The following is an 8,603-nucleotide window of genomic DNA, read 5'->3' as shown; positions in this document are numbered from 1 at the left end:
TAAGAAGAGTAATGAGGGAAGCGTTTAATGATTTCGAAAGTAAGACGTTGTCGACCGATCTGAGTAAAAACCCTAAGTGATTTTGGTCATATGTAAAATCAATAAGTGGGTCTAAATCATCTATTCATTCTCCCAGCGATCACACCGGCACAGAAACGGAAAATAACAAAGAGAAGGCCGAAATACTGAATTCGGTCTTCCGAAGTTGTTTCACGGCGGAAGATCTTAACACTCTCCCTTCTTTCAATCATCGTGTGAACGTCGAAATGGCAGATACTGAGATAGCCGATTGCGGGATTCAAAAGCAGCTACAGTCGCTTAGTAGTGGAGAGGCTGCAGGACCACATGAGATCCTGTAAGCTTCTATAAAGATTACGCAAAAGAACTTGCTTCCCTTCTAGCAGTAATTTATCGTAGGTCGCTTGAGCAACGAAAGGTACCTAACGACTGGAAAAAAGCGCAAGTCATTCCCGTCTTTAAGATAAGCCACAAAACTGATCCACACGATTATAGACCTATATCGTTGACGTCAGTCTGTTGTAGAATTATGAAACATGTTTTATACTCAAGAATTATGACGTTCTTGGAAAATGAACAGCTCAGCTCCTCTACCAACACGGATTCCACAAACAGAGATCCTGCGAAACAGCTCGCTCTCTTCCTCGATGAGATCCACAGCGCAGTGGACAACGGCGCTGAGGCTAATGCCGTGTTCCTTGATTTTAGTAAGGCATTTGCCACCGTCCCGCATTGCCGTTTAATGAAAAAAAATGGAGTATCGGAGCAGACCTGTGATTGGATTCAAGACTTTTTTGCAGATGGGACTCAAGACATATGGGATGCTCTTTAAGGCTATTCGCTGATGATGCAGTTGTTTATACTAAAGTAGCAACGCCAGAAGATAGTAAGAATTTGCAGAACGACCTGCAGAGAATTCATGAATGGTGCAGACTCTGGCAGTTGACACTGAACGTAAATAAATGTAATATATTGCACATACACAGGAAAAAAATCCATTACTGTACAGCTACACTATTGATGACAAACAGCTGGAAACAGTGTCTGCCGTAAAATATATAGGCGTAACTATTCAGAGCGACCTTAAGTGTAACGAGCATATAAAACAGATAGTGGGAAAAGCAGACACCATACTCAGATTCATCACAAGATTCTTAAGGAAATGTAACTCATCCACGAAAGAAGTGGCTTATAAGGCGCTTGAGTATTGTTCAACTATCATGGATCCCTATCAGGTAGGGCTGATACCGGAGATAGAGAAGATCCATTGAAGAGCAGCGCGTTTCGCCACGGGATCGTTTAGCTGGCGAGAGAGCGTTACGGAGATGCTAAACAAACTTCACTGGCAGATGTTACAAGAGAGAAGTTGTGCATCACGGAGAGATTCACTATTAAAATTTTGGGACAGCACTTTTCAGGAGCAGTCAAGCAACATATTTCTTCCCCCCACATACATCTCTCGTATTGAACAAAAGGAGAAAATTTGAGAAATTGGAGCCAAAACAGAGGCTTACCGACAATTATTCTTCCCACACACCATTCCCTAGTGGAACAGGGTTGGAGGGATCAGATAGTGGTACCGAAAGTACCCTCCGCCACACACCATTAGGTGGCTTGCGGAGTATGATTTAGATGTAGATGGTGTTGTAAGACCCCAAAGTATTCCTATCAGTGATAGCGAGGATGAGGTAGCAGCTGCTCTCGGCACCAGAGGAGAGAGAGATCAACCCACGAGCTGGAAGTCTGGCCACAGAAATTACTGCATTCCCCTGGAAGGATGATGATTTATCAGCTCGCCAAGGTCCATCAGTAAGACTTGCTAAGGCGCCAAAGTATTCCCATCAGTGATGGTGAGGATGAGGTAGCAGCAGCTCTCGGCACCACACTTCATAACATCTAGTTGGCGATGGCATCTTAGATTGCAGTAGGCTGCAGACAAGAGTATCACAGGTTCTGCGTCGGTACTAGTTACTGCAACACTAAATTATAACAGACAATAAATGAGAGCTAAGCTGTGGCAGCCAGGCTATAAGTACTTGTTGGCCTGTGTCGATGATGATATCTTTCAGCGGGGCTGACAGAACATGGTCTAGTTTTCGGAGTTCGTCAGGACATTTGGTCACTTGAGGATGTCGCACCTTCACCTTTCATTTCAGCTGAATCAGTAACTCGATGATTACCTACTCCTGCATTACATCTGAGCTTTTTTGTGACACTTTGTGCAGTCAAAACTATGACGTTTTGCCTGTGCTGCCATGATTCCATTTTGCTGTGTTCGCTTCCATGAGTACCAGCTCATCTAGAACGTTGCAGTCGCTCGAATGTTAGGAGCTACTGCATCAGTGTTTCTCACTTGCTGGCATTCTGTCTGGTGTTTGACCATTATGCATTGTCTCTGGTTTGCCAAAAAAGAACTTTGCTTATTATCTGCCTGGAATATTATTCTGGGACGCAATAGTTTTATGCACTGAGTCTAACTTTAACCTAGTTCGCTAATGGGGACTTTGTACATTGCAATGCTGATAGATATTTATGATCGTTATATCGTGTTTCAATTAGACTTGTATTTTATTGTGTTTGTGTTGATTTGTCACTTCGAAAAACTTCAACTGTAAACACTTGCTGTGTTAACCATTATTTTAATTATATAGTGTGTTTACTAACTACAATATTGAGTCTCAAGCAATTTTCGAGTCACTTAACTTCACAGTTGAGTTTAATCACCAGTCTACATTCAGAATATGTGAAAAAGGAGAGTAAACTTTATTATTGAACTTTAACAATTAGTAGTCGAGGAACTTTAATTACATTTGCTGCACCTACGTTCAACTAAACATTATTTAAAGCTGGTTAACATATCAGAAATAATTTTGTTATTTTTCTTAATGAAAGTGACAGTACTGTTTTTAATTATCATTCCCTAGACAACAAGATCAACATCGCCATTGAATTTTTGTAAGTTTATATTGCACTACACTGCATTTTAATTCCACAACGAGAATGATAAAATATGAAGACGATTTGGACTTTGTAGGTGTATCCTTTTTTAAATAAGCAAACCTTTGTCAATTTTTAATGTACAACTGATGCTGGATGCACACCTCACTTAGAATATTGAAACACAATCTAAATATGTCAGAATAGCAATTTGTCCAAGAACTAATAAAATAAATACTAATATGAAAGATTGTATAAAAGTTTGTAAGATAACTGGCTACTGATGATTCATGTACAAGTTTAGTATACTTCTTTAAAGTACACTTCTCAGGAGTATGCCTCTTGGTACCACTAACTGCAACACTGTGGCAAAAAATCTCAAGGAATCGAATTTTTAAATTAATATTTTGTTACTTACTTTTATCCATTTCTGAAGAAACAGACATTGGTGACCCTCTAGCAGCTATACTAAATTCATGAAATTTATTCGTAATTACAGACTCTTTCAGATTTTAGCAGCATTTGTTATGATAATATTACCTATTGACGACACATGAAAATTTGCGCCAGACCAGGACTCGGACCCAGATTTCCTGCTTATCGCGAGTTGTCACCTGTCGGAGCACACTTCCTGGATCAACCCAAACTTTCATATGTGATACTATCTACAATCCCATCACTCCTACCTTTACTTGTATTCCCACCAAAACGATTCAAAGAGCCAAAAATATTCAATGGCAGTATTACAAACATCATTTTGCTCATCAAGGCTTATAATAATGAAACCCAATGGCGGGAATCCAAGCAAAATTGCGAGCACTGGTGTCGTAGACAGTATGACATATGGAAGTTGGAGTCAGTTCTGGAAGCAAGGTCAGAGACCTGAAGTGGTTAAGGAAACCACTCGCAACATGTGGGAAATCCCAGTCTGAGTCGCAGTCAGACACAAATTTTCATACCTCATCAATATATAATATCTTCAAACCTAACGCAGCTAATGTCAGAAAGATTTCACGGCTGCAAACGAATCTCACAAATTTAGTACAGCTTCAAGAGATCCTGTTTCTTCAGGCATTATTAAAAATAAGTATTACAAGTCTCGAGTGGTACATAACGATTGTGATACTAACATAGAATACCTTTGTGTACTTGAAACCCTGTGGTGGGAATCCATGTAGAATTGCAAGTGATGGGATCGTATACAGTATGACATACAGAAGTATGACATATGGAAGTTGGGGTCAGTTCTGGAAGCATGCTCAGACAGCTGTAGTGGTGAACACTAGAAGGACTGGTGATTGTGGTCCCCCCCAGGATCAACCTGCCATTTTCACAGGTACAGTTTGATTTGCCTAGTTAAAATAGTAAACAAATTTGGCTATATACCAATTTATTTCGTAGTATTTATATATGTTGCCAGGATGTCATTTTATTTTTCGGGAAACATTGTGTGGTATAATGAACACTTCATACAAAATATATATGATAGCAAGTTGTGAAATGGATAGCTTCCCCCAGCAAAAACTTGTTTCGACATAAAATTTTGAATAGTGCAATACAGGGTGATTCACAAAGATATGCATATGTTTTAATATGTTATTCTACAAGTAAAACTAATGAAAAAAGTTCATGTAATCATAGGTCCGCTAATGTTTAGTTATGGAGTTATGGCTAGTAAAAGATTTTGCCTGAAATTTAGCAACTTCGCTAATATGACGCCATCACAAAACTGTACGAAGTTGAAGCAAAGCACGACTTTCATTTATGTTGTTGCTATTGAACTAGTGATTCTAATAAAACATGTCCCAGCCATGTATCTGCAGTAGTTTTCCAGAACATCTAGAGAAGTAAAGAAGTAATTTTGTAAAATTTTTAATTTATTAACTACTTAACCCAATTTGTTTTCTGAAATCCAGAGAACTGCACAAAGTTTTTGCCATAAGTTATAGAGAATTTAATTTTGGAAAAATGATGGTAATAACGTTAAATGAAACTGTATGAATGTGTCATATTATCAGCTTTTATTAATACCATAGCACATGTGAAATCGTGGTAAATGGGAAAAACCAAAGCTCAGTGTTAAGGAAGTTATACAGTGTACATACAGTTTCACTATATATTCTCAATAAGTGTTCAAAAATGTCTCCATCGAGATCAATGCATTTAGCTGCATGTGTATGAACAGATTTTGTTGCTCGTTTCAGTTTCACAGGGTTGTTCTTAATTTCGTCTATTCATTCATATTGTGAGCAAGTAATGCCACACGTGTATTGACTTTGTCCTCATAAACTATGTCTTTCATCCATCCCCACACACAAAAATTCATTAATGTTAAATCGAGCGATCTGCGTGGCCACAGACGTGTAGCACCACGACCAATCCATTTCTGGGGAAAATGTTCATTTAAATGTGTAGTAACGGCGTTGGTGAAATTTGGAGACACGCTATCGTGTTGAAAATACACCTGCAATCGAGTAACAAGTGGAACACCTTCGAGCAAGCAGGGCATTTCTTCTTGAAGGAATTGTAAGTACGTCTCGCCAGTTAGACGTCCTGGGAAAATGAATGGTCCAATAAAGTGTGTGTTGATTACACCACACCACACATATATGGTAAATCGCTGCTGGAAATTGCGTTGCACTGTTGCAGGTGGGTTTGCTTCAGACCATATGAGATTGTTGTGTAAGTTGTTTTATGCCGTCTCGAGTAAACTGTACCTCATCAGTAAATAAAATGTATTTGTGTAACTGCCTATTAGTATTTAACCACTTGCACAGCTCCAAGCGAAGAGCAGGATATCCCAGATGTAAATGATGCAGTTTTTGTTTATGTGCTTCAGTGTACGCCATACCTTAGATTGTGAAATGCCTAATCGTTGATAGATATATCATGTACTGGTACTCAGGCTACAGTGAACAGCATCCATAATATCCTCATCATCATATTCACGTATCGAGCCCTCGTACTGGTTATGAACGCTAGGTACAGAACCTGTATCCCGTAACATTCGAAATACTCCACTAATGGTTCGTGCATTTGGAATCCTTCGAGTTAGATAACGTACGCGATATTCGTTAACTGCAGCTGCAGCATTACATCGCATTTGCCATAAATAAACACCATATCGGCGTATTCTGGTGTCGTAAATTTGAAAGGCATCCATATTTCATAAATAATCTACAAACTACGACAGTTACTGTCTGGTTTCACTTAAATACACTATTGTTATTATGTTCTTTCACTGAATACTGCAGAAAACTAACTCGTTTCAGGCTTAAAAAACGACTGAAACAACTCACTAACGGTTGCCAACAATGACATAAACGTTTCTTCATTCTTAATGGAAAGTAAACAAATTTGCTTGTGTAATAATCGTTGCTTCTCCGGATGTTCTGGAAAACTACTGCAGAGACACGTCTGGGACATGTTTTATTAGATTCACTAGATCAATAACAACAAAATAAATAGAAATCGTGCTTCACTTTAATCTCATACAATTTTGTGATGTCTTCATATTAGCGAAATTGCTAAATTTCTGGCAAAATCTTTTATTAGGTGTAACTTCGTAACTAAACATTTGTGGACCTATGTTTACAGGAACGTTTTCTTTAGTTTTACTTGTAGAATAACTTATTAAAATATTTACATATCTTCATGAATCACAACGTATACATAGCATTCCTAGCTGTGATTTGGTTTATTCAAAGCCTCCTGCTGCATTGTGACACCTAGCACATATGTATTCAGCATTGTCTAAATGTGGTCCACAAACATACTTCCTGCACTTTGTACATAGATGCTTGCTGCTATTCTTCCCCCTGCATCTTCCAGTTTGACAAGTCTTGGGAATGTTCCTATGTTGCAGTACTGTGTTAGGAAGCACATTTTATACCCTCATGGCCTTATATGCTGAAGGTCTTCTTCGAACTTGTATGTAAACTGACGTCTGCTTACTTTTTCACCTGTTTATTTCTTGCAGAATTCTCATGCATTAATGGCTGCCAAGTCCAATATATTGAAAGAAACATTGGTAACTTTTCGGGATGTCATTAATTGATAGTTACTGAGTTAGGCATTCGATTCAAAAGAAGCACATTGTTGTTCTTTGCCTTTGATAGCATGTTAGTCATATAACAGGACTTATAAAGTGTAGTTGTATGCAAGAGGTGCTACAGTAGTTTTCGCTGACTGAGAGATTTCCGTTATAGAGCTTTTCACTATGCCCATCAAGCTTCTATTCTTACATTTCAAACTTTCTACAAGTCATTTGTCACAAGTAATATTTTTCCTGTGGAAACAAATGTGTTACAACATGCTCTGCAAGAGGAATGCCTGAGGGGCACTGCACATCTGTGCCTAAGTAAGAGGAACCATTCACCAGATTCCTAGAATTTGTATCAACTGCAGCCAAAACTTTATTCCAAATTTGTCAGGTTTATTGCTCCTATATTGAATGAAAGAGCATTGATGATGGTGATGATGTTTGGTTTGTGGGGGGGGGGGGGGGCGCTCAACTGCGCGGTTATCAGCGCCCGTACAAATTCCCAACCTTTGCTCAGCCCAATCTCGCCATTTTCATGAATAACGATGAAATGATGAGGACAACACAAACACCCAGTCATCTCGAGGCAGGTGAAAATCTCTGACGCCGCCAGGAATCGAACCATGAAACCCCATGCTCTTGAAGCGAGAACGCGATCGCGAGACCACGAGCTGCGGACGAAAGAGCATTAAGCCTTGCATGGAAACAGTTGCTCATCCATAGTGATATTTTCTCCTGGGATTAGCAATAAAACGATTCTATGCAGAGATAGCAGGTGCAAAGCGATCTATCCTTGTCTTTAGGAACGTGTGTCGTTTTCATCAAATCGCATAAACCACAAATTATCAGTGAATTGATTTCTACTCATTGTGTTGCGGAAAACTGCTGGATCTGATCATATACTTTAAAATTTCTTTACCATACAAACCATGGCTTTGAAACGCCATTATGAAGCAATAGAAATGTACTCAACACAAACTGTGCTACTTGAGCAATGAAGCTTCCTTTCTCATCATCAAAGTGTCTGCAGAATGCAATATACTTACCACAAATGTATACGTCAATAGCAGTGGGCAAGTGCGACAGCTATGTTTCACACATTCATACCTGTCAAACAGTCCACCATCTAGCAGGAGTTCCTTGTGCAACTCTTCAGAAAGGTCGTAAACGTTTATTTCTTGGTAGACATGTACTTCTACTGAAACTTCCTGGCAGATTAAAACTGTGTGTCGGACCGAGACTCGAACTCGGGACCTTTGCCTTTCACGGGCAAGTGCTCTACCAACTGAGCTACCCAAGCACGACACACGCCCCGTCCTCACAGCTTTACTTCTGCCAGTATCTCATCTCCTACCTTCCAAACTTTACATAAGCTCTCCTGCGAACCAGGTTCGCAGGAGAGTCTCGCGCACGCTCTGCTGCAGAGTGAAAATCTCATTCATGTACTTCTACTGTATTTATTAAATGTTGTAGAAGATGGGAAATGTAGAATAAACCATTTATAAGAAAATAACTTTACTAAAGCAAAGCACCCTTCGAAATGACGGTATGGTCCTTCTAGTGCTAAGGCAGCCACTCGAGACATGTGGGAAATCCGACCCAGACA

The 8,603-nt window shown here is 39.4% G+C and overlaps 1 non-coding gene across 1 annotated transcript; it reads right to left on the bottom strand.

The window, feature by feature from the left end:
- Positions 1 to 8,222: 8,222 nt before the first annotated feature.
- On the bottom strand, positions 8,223 to 8,297 carry Trnas-uga (transfer RNA serine (anticodon UGA)). The gene has a single exon. It is a non-coding gene; the product is annotated as a tRNA-Ser (tRNA).
- Between the last annotated feature and the right edge of the window lie 306 nt (positions 8,298 to 8,603).

This window comes from Schistocerca serialis, chromosome 3 (genome assembly GCF_023864345.2).
Source record: "Schistocerca serialis cubense isolate TAMUIC-IGC-003099 chromosome 3, iqSchSeri2.2, whole genome shotgun sequence".
Lineage (NCBI taxonomy): Eukaryota > Metazoa > Arthropoda > Insecta > Orthoptera > Acrididae > Schistocerca > Schistocerca serialis.
The sequence above is the reverse complement of the archived record's forward strand: the minus strand, read 5'-3'. Positions and strand labels throughout refer to the sequence as shown.